This window comes from Microtus ochrogaster, chromosome 1, assembly GCF_000317375.1.
Source record: "Microtus ochrogaster isolate Prairie Vole_2 chromosome 1, MicOch1.0, whole genome shotgun sequence".
NCBI lineage: Eukaryota > Metazoa > Chordata > Mammalia > Rodentia > Cricetidae > Microtus > Microtus ochrogaster.
In genome coordinates, this window is record NC_022009.1 from 108293796 (window position 1) to 108302182 (window position 8387).

Below are 8387 nucleotides of genomic sequence, written 5' to 3' on the forward strand. Positions count from 1 at the left end.
CAACTCTATATGGAGTCAGAATTATTCATAGTATTGTTTTCATATTTTGAAGTGCATCATTAACCTACTGCATGCCTGACCTAGAAAGCCATCTGAGCTGATGATATGTAGACCTGCTCGCTTTTGTTATTATGGGACCCACACGTCTGCCAGTACCAACAAGAGCGTAACTAACTGCATTTCCACTGGGAGGCGCTAAAATCATTGTCAAATTTTCTGTCTTGGTATTGCTCTTGTTTCCAAATGGTTTTCACCTGTTTTTCTCTTTTGCTTACAGACGAGCAAATTGGAAAATTACGACTATCTGTGAATTCAGTTGATAAACAACCCTTATCCTCATTATTTTCATTAATTTTCTTTCACTGTAGTTTGACATTTTTGTCATCTTAATAGTGACCTGAGGGCTGGAGAGATAGCTCAGCGGTTAAGAGCACTGCCTGCTCTTCCAAAGGTCCTGAGTTCAATTCCCAGCAACCACATAGTGGCTCACAGCTATCTGTAATGATATCTGGTGCCCTCTTCTGGCCGCAGGCATACATGCAGACAGAACACTGAGAATACTATACACATAATAAATAAATAAATCTTAAAAAAAAAAATAGTGACCTGATCATTGGTCTCTCTGACCTTATCATATGTGATTCTTCTTTGTCCTTTGAATAGTAAATTGTTATAGGAAAACCAGGAAAGCTTAATTACTGTTCCCACATTTTTAATTTTACTCATGATAACTGTGAATTTAAAACATCCACAGCAATCTTTTGTTCTTAAATGTATAAAACAAAGGGGTCACTAATCAAATAACTGTAAACCAGAACTGACAAAAGATTTTTTACATTATTTACTTTGGCAGACGTGAAATAATTTTCAGATCTCTAGTTACATAGTAATTTTTGATAATCATATGGAAAAATTCTTTGTGGAGGAAGATTCTACCTTGAGATTTACAAATGACCATGGATAAAATAATAGCGCAAATGTTATGAACAAGAGCAAGTCCTATGTCAGTGGCACGGGATCGCAACCCCATAGCCCTAGCTGAGAATCTCTTGACAGAAGAATGCTATAAGGATGAACAGATTTTATTCACAGCGTGGTCCCTGGTAGCTTGACTATGTGTCAGTGGATGGCTCCACACATGTAGGGTTTATGGGTTGCAAAAGTTGGACCTAGTGAGTTGTTAAAAACAAAACAAAACAGAATACATAAAACTGGCTAAGAATTTAGTTGTGGATCTAAGTGCAATTAGAGGTGAAGTATGTGGGTTGGTGTGATCAAAATGGATCATGAGAGTCTCAAGAAATTAATAAAAGTATTATATTTTCATAGGTTGGACCATTCTTGTATTTCTAGGATGAAGTCAACTTGATCATGGTGGATGATTTTTTTAATATATTTTTGGATTTGGTTTGCCAGTATTTTATTGAGTATTTTTGCTTGTATGTTCATGAGTGAGATTGGTCTGTAATTCTTTTTCTTGTTTGAGTCTTTGTGTGTTTTATTATCAGGATAACTGTAACCTCATAATAAGACTTTGACAGTGTTCCTTCTATTGCTATTATGTGGGACAAGTGGAGGAGTATAGGTTTTAGCTTTTCTTTTGAAGTACTGGTAGAATTGTGGCCCTGGGCTTTTTTTGATTGGGAAGCCTTTGGTGACTGCTTCTATTTTCTTGCAGGTTATTTAAATTGTTCACTTGCTCTTGATTTAATTTTGGTATATGGTGTCTATCCAGAAAACTATATGATCATATCATTAGATGCTGAAAAAGCATTAAACAAAATCTAACACCCCTTCACATATAATATGCATGGATTAGTGCCTTGTTCAGTCATCATCAGAGAAGCTTCTGTCTGAAGCAGATGAGAAGAAATATTGAGACCCACATGCAGACAATAGACAGAGAAGGAGAAACTTTTAAATACTTAGCCCTAAATGTGATGTCTCCATCAAATCTATCCCCTCAGGGAGCAGAGAACCCTGCAGAAGATGAGGCAGAAAGAGTGTTTTGAGATGTGTTATGGCTTTTGATTTTTTTTTATGGAATCGTTGAATGTGCTTCTTGTGCCTTTTCTTCAGATTTTCCCCTTCTTTTTGTTTGTTTTTCCTTATTAGGTTTCTTTGGTTTTCATTTTGTATTATTTATACTTTATTCTATTATTCCTTAGAAACCTTTTGTTTTTATTCTATGATGAGTCATTAAGGGTTGGATTCAGAGCGCATGAGAGATAGGGAGGAGAAACTGGGGGAAGTAGAGGGAGGAAAACCATGATCAAAATATATTGTATAAAAGAATCTTTTTTCGACAAAAGAAAAAAACACTTCTTTTTCATTTCAACATCTTTATCCATGAAGGAAATTCAAAATAAAACTGCCCTGAGATTTCACCGTACCCAACTCATAATGGTTAAGATCAGAGAAACAAATATGTGGAAACAGAGAAAGGGGACCACTCACCGTTGGTACAGGTGCAGGTTGGCATAGCCACTAGGGCAATAAATGTGGAGTTTCTGCACAAAGGTAGAAAGAATTCGCCATATGATCCAGTATACCACTCCTGAACATATTTCCATAGAACTCTACATTCTACTGCTATGTAACAAGACTCCTCCTAGGGACGCCTGACTGCTCACCTCAAACTAGGAGTTGACAACAGACCAACATATAGGTAGCATCAAAGTCCAGCTTGATGAACCTTGAGTCTGATTAGAGTTATTTATGGGAATATGCGAGAAGGCTTTCGAACAGGAGCAAAAACGACTGAAAGGCAGTTGCATCACTAAAGCCCACAATGGTGTGGTGACAGCTCACAAAAGCTAGGAGCTTGTAGCATACTTCACAGCTTGCAGGCAGTTCAACAGGCTGGGCAGTGTTCCATCCAAGTGACTCAGCCAATCTAAACATCTTTCAGGTATCCCTGCTGGTGTCTCCTTCTTCTAGGCAGCTGGTCTGTCTGATGTTTCCTTGCATCTTGCCTCATCTGAGAATCTTCTTTGCAGCTTGGCTTTTCTGGAAGTGAATCTCAGCCTGATAGCTTGTTTACATTTTGGAAAAGAGAGGCCTAAATAGTCTAGTCAGTTTCAGGGATATCCTACAACTATTTTGAGTTGTTAACTTCCTGTTTTAAGGGGCTTCCCTGTAGGATGAAGTATTCCAATCCCAGAAGACATGGATATACAATACCCTCCCAATAAATACTTACTTATCCGTTTTCATTGCTGATTTATTCATAATAGGCAGGAAATGGAAACAGCCTAGACTTTGCATTAACTGATAAAATAACTAATGAATTTTGACACACGAACACAATGGAATATTAGTAGCAAAATATATGAAATACTTAAATGCACAACTAAATGGATGGATCTAGAAATAATGGTTCTGAGTGTGGTAACTCAGGCCCCAAAACACAGCTTTTATATATACCCTTTCATGTGTTCTTGTTAATTCTAAAAATTTATAAAAAAAAGTGTTTTAATTGGTGTACACATAGAAGTCAGAAACTAGTAAGGCCATGGGATGATTTCAAGAAAGCAGATGGTATGAAAGATGAGAGAATAATAGACCAGGAAGGATTTATGGGGTGAAGGATGGAAGAGTATGATAAGGAGAGAATATGAGGAGGGATACCAAGACAACCTTTTAAAAAGTCTTCTAGAAATTCACTATTTCAGATGCTTCCTAAAACATATGCATTCATGAAATGAGTTTAAATGCAGTAGTTTAGGTCTCAGGAGAGCAATGTGTCTCCCAGATACCATTGTCTATTAAAGAAAGGGCTCAGAGCCAGGTCAGGGTGACCATTTTCCAATTTAGTGGTCAGTAAATCCTATAGTTCATCCCCAAATCTTGCAATATATAGCAATTGCTCTTGGATATACTCCAGAACTTGAAGATAAGACTGTTGCTGAAGACATTTGAGTCACAGGACATGAAGAAATCAAGTTAATACTGATCTGTAAGCTCCAGCAATGCTGGCTAGATTTCCATAAATGCCACTAGGAAGAAGAGTAGCCACCAATCCTTTAAAAATGTGTGAGCCCTGCAATCTATTTAAAAAAAAAAAGACAGTCCTCTGATCTGGCAAGAATGCACCCTAGGACAACAGTGAACTGTTTGTTATATGGATAACCAACAACAGTTCAATCCTGAAATTTCCAGCGCCTTGTGGTCTCCACTGCAACTGAAGCTTCATCCTCATCCAAGGCCTGGCCTGGCCTCTGCAGGAAAGCTCTGAACCTGCCACACCGTGCTGAGCCTCAGCAGCTCTCCACGCCCCTCCTACATTCCAAAAGTACCACTGACTCACAAAGATCCACCTGCCTCTACCTCCCGGGTGCTGGGATCAAGGCGTGTGCCACCTTATTAAGCACTGCTGCTTGCTTTCTACCCCAGACATCCAGCACCAATTATCCAGTAAAGGAAAGCTTTCACTTTGCTAGATTGCTAATCAAAATGTCACTAATTAACCTTGATATGCTATTTGTTTCGCACAGAAACTTTACAGGCTTCCTTCATCTGGACCTCCACCAACACTCCTATCTCCCTAACTGTCATAACAAATGATTAATCTCTGAGCAACAAATGGTGTCTTTTAGCCCAGAGCTTCAAAATTTCCCACCTCAGTCCCCAAATAACACAGAAATATCCGACTCAGGGATTGAAATTTTTTGTTCTATTTTGCTTTCTGTTGCTCTGGAGAAAACAACAACAACAACAACAACAACAACAACAAATGTAGCAAAAGAACAAAAGAAGTGTGTGTGTGTGTGTGTGTGTGTTTATTTAAATGCCCAAGCTATAGATATCTTTAAAGGAAGCCAAAGAAGAGCTCAAGACAGAAGTTTGGAGATAGGAACTGAATGAGAGACCATGGAGGAACACCTGCTCACTCACTTGCTTTCCATAGTTTGTTTATCTTGCTTTCTCATACAAACCAAGACAACCTGCCCAGGGATAGCAAGGCCCACAGTAGTCTGTCCCCGCCCCATCACTAATCAAGATGACGTTTCATAGATAAAGCTACGGCTACTAGCCAATGTGATGGAGACATTTCCTCAATTCAGGTTTTATCTTCCCTCATGACTGTAGCTTGTGCCAAGTTGCTACAGTCCAAATAGCACACTGGTATTGTCCTGATACCAAAACCAGTTAAAGGTTCCATGAACAAAGAAAATGGCAAACTAATATTCACAGTGAAATATTAACAAAATATTTGTAAACAAAATTCAAGAACACATCAATAAGTTCACTCACGACAAAGGGGCTCCTTTGCAGATGTGAGGCTGTGGTTCAATATATATATAAACCAGAAAATGTTGTAAGTAACATAAGTGAATTCAAGAAAAGAAACTGTAGGATTGTCTCTGAGTAGGAAAAGCTTCTGACCAAACAACACTCTTCACAATAATATTATTCAAATGGGAAAGAACGTATCTAACATAGTAAAAGATGTATGCACCAAAACTTCAGTTACCATCATTTGAGAAAAGGTCAGGTATGTGCAAATTCTCCATTTCATTTGGTACAGTGTTGAAAGTCTTTCCTAGAGCAAAGAGACAAGATAAGCAAATAAGAGTCAATGGCAAGGAGAAGTCAAGCTTTAGTCTTTGCAGGTGGCATGAGCAACTTATGATCCATCCGAAGACACTAGACATGACGGGTAGGTAAAAGAATGACAGGAGACAAAATTAAAATACAAAGTCAGTAGACCCCCATCTATAAAAATGAAAACACCTTGAGAAGCAAATTGTGGAAATAATCTCGTCGTTGATAGCTTGTGAAGTTACTACCTTGGAATTCATCTAGAAGCAGAAATGAGAGATTTTACAGTGAAAACGTTTAAACTTTAGAGAAAGAAATCAAGGGAGACATTAAAAACTGGAAAAAACATGGCTATGGATATCTATAATTAATATTAATAAAATGATTATTATACAAAACCCTAATATAGATTGAAAACAATCCAATAAAAATTCCAGTGCAAGTTCTCAATGAGGTAGAGAAAAACAATCTTAAATGACTTGGGATGCACAGAAGATCTTGTATAGCCAAAACAATCCTAGAGAAGAAAATACTGCTTGAGAAATCCCCACGCTAGATTTCTTATAGTACAGAGTCATATGAATGAAATATTCCTGATACTGATTTAAAAACAGACACATGGATAAAGTATTATAAAACCACAAGAATTAGTTCATGCCACTATATCCTCCTGATGTTAGACGAACATCCCAGAATCATACATTGGAGGAAAGACAACGAGAGAGGAGTGAGATCTGACTTTTTACCCCCCACCCCAGCACTCCTTTTTCTTGGTATTGAAAGGAACTCTGCCCCCTGACAGCCTAGTGCCAGCTTCATTTTGTTTATCAACTGGGGGCAATGGAAACTGCAGGAAAATTCCTGGCAGTGATCAAAGATTTACACCAGCAGCTGGGATGCCCTCCTAACCTCTTTTGAAAACTCAGCTTCAGCCTAGCCTGAAAATGCTCAAATTCCAAAGAACATCACTCCAGTATTGCTAGTAGCAATGGAAGCCAGGGACTGATGGGGGAGTAAAAACCAGCTAGCAGAAGTGGGCTGCTAGGTGCGGATCTTTGGATGTTATACTGTAGTTTTCTATGGCCATAGATCTACGGCTTCTTCCTGTCTAAGGACATTTCCTATTTCCCTCTCCTCTCCCTCCTCTGTCTTCCTCTTTGCCCAGACTCCTCTCACTCCTGCTGCTCTTCCTCCCCCCTCCCACTGTCCCCCCCACCTCCTTGCCTCAGTTATATTTTTGGGAAAGTTCTTGCCCCATAGTCAGACTGCCCTGGGGCTTGCTGCCCAGATTGGTGGTGAACTCAAAATTCTTCCCTTGAACTCCTTATTGCTGGGATTTCAGCTGCCCCCACCTGCCTGACTTAACTTTGTTTTGTTTTGTTTCTTTCAGTTGTTTGATTGGGAACAGCTTTCTCACTTTTAAAGGCTGTCATGTGACCTCTGCTTCAAGGGGCAATTGGGAGCCTCTCACATGGCCTCCCTCTCAGGGTTGTCTCATGCGTCTAAGGGATCATGTGATTGGTTAAGCTAACCTATCTGGTCCCTTGGCTTCAAAAAAAAAAAAAAACAAAAACAAAAAACAAAAACAAAACCAAAAAACCAAAAAACCTTGTTTGAAAACTTCATTTCTCTTACAAATTTTTTTTTCACTAAGCACTAAGATTATTGTTTGACTAGACTGAGTCTCCCAGTGACTGGGATTCTTGAGCTATTGATGTGGGATTTCCCTCTATATGCTATGAATATGTTTTATTGCCATTGGCTAATAAAGAAACTGCTTTCATCCAATGACTTAACAGAATATCGCCAGGCTGGAAAAGATATAGAGAGCATAGGTGGAGTCAAAGAGACGGCATGTAGCCGCCACAGGTGACAGACGCCAGATGGAACCATATCTTAGGCCACAACCAAATAGAAATGGGTTCATTTAAAATGTAAGAGCTAGCTAGGAATATTCTAGTGTTGCAATTAATATAGTTTTAGTGTGATTATTTCTGGTCTGGGTGGCCGGAAATGAACAAGCAACCTCTGCCTACAAGCTATCTTGAAATTCTGCTTACTACAAGGGTTTGTCTTTGTTTTGTCAGCAGTTGCGAGTCTGCTGTGTTTATACTGCTTGCTGTTCACTGAGATGTTGAAGTGTGGGTTTGTGTCGTTTGTGTCTTCTGCCAGCTTGACTCTAAGCCACCCTCCATCTCTTCCAGTTCCCCCTTCACCTTTTTCTCTCTTGTGCTGTGAGAGACATAAATCATGAACCACGAACAATGGACAAAAGCATGTCTCATATGTCTTGTTACATTTACCTTAATTTTTTCTCTGATTCTCATGAAATAAGGTTTATTGGCATTCCCGTCATGCCTTCGTATTTGTTTTTACTAAAACCATTGAACAAATCTTTAATTTTATGGCTTCTTTATATTCTTTCCTATTAAGAGAAAATATGGGATTTCAGAAGCCCGACAGTTAAAAAGCTTTTTCTTTCTTTTTTATTGATTTTAATTCTGTTTTTGAAAATTTGAGGATAAATGGAGCTTACCTGACTGGATGGGAGGGAGGGTAAGGTTCGCTGAATTCCATATGAGTTCTCTGCAGTTCAGAGCAGAGATGGTGGAGGAGCTTGTGAAAAGAACCCGAGATTGTAAATGGTGGATTGGTGTTTCCAGAATGCACATGTGGGATTGATCCCTTCTGCTTCTTTGCAACCTCCTTAGTCCCCCCTCTCCCCCTTTTTTTTAAATCCCAGTCCATCAGAAATCTCAAGGTCCAAATCAGGAGCAGAAGGAGAGGGAGCACGAGCAAGGAACTCAGGACTGCGAGGGGTACACCCACACACTGAGACAATG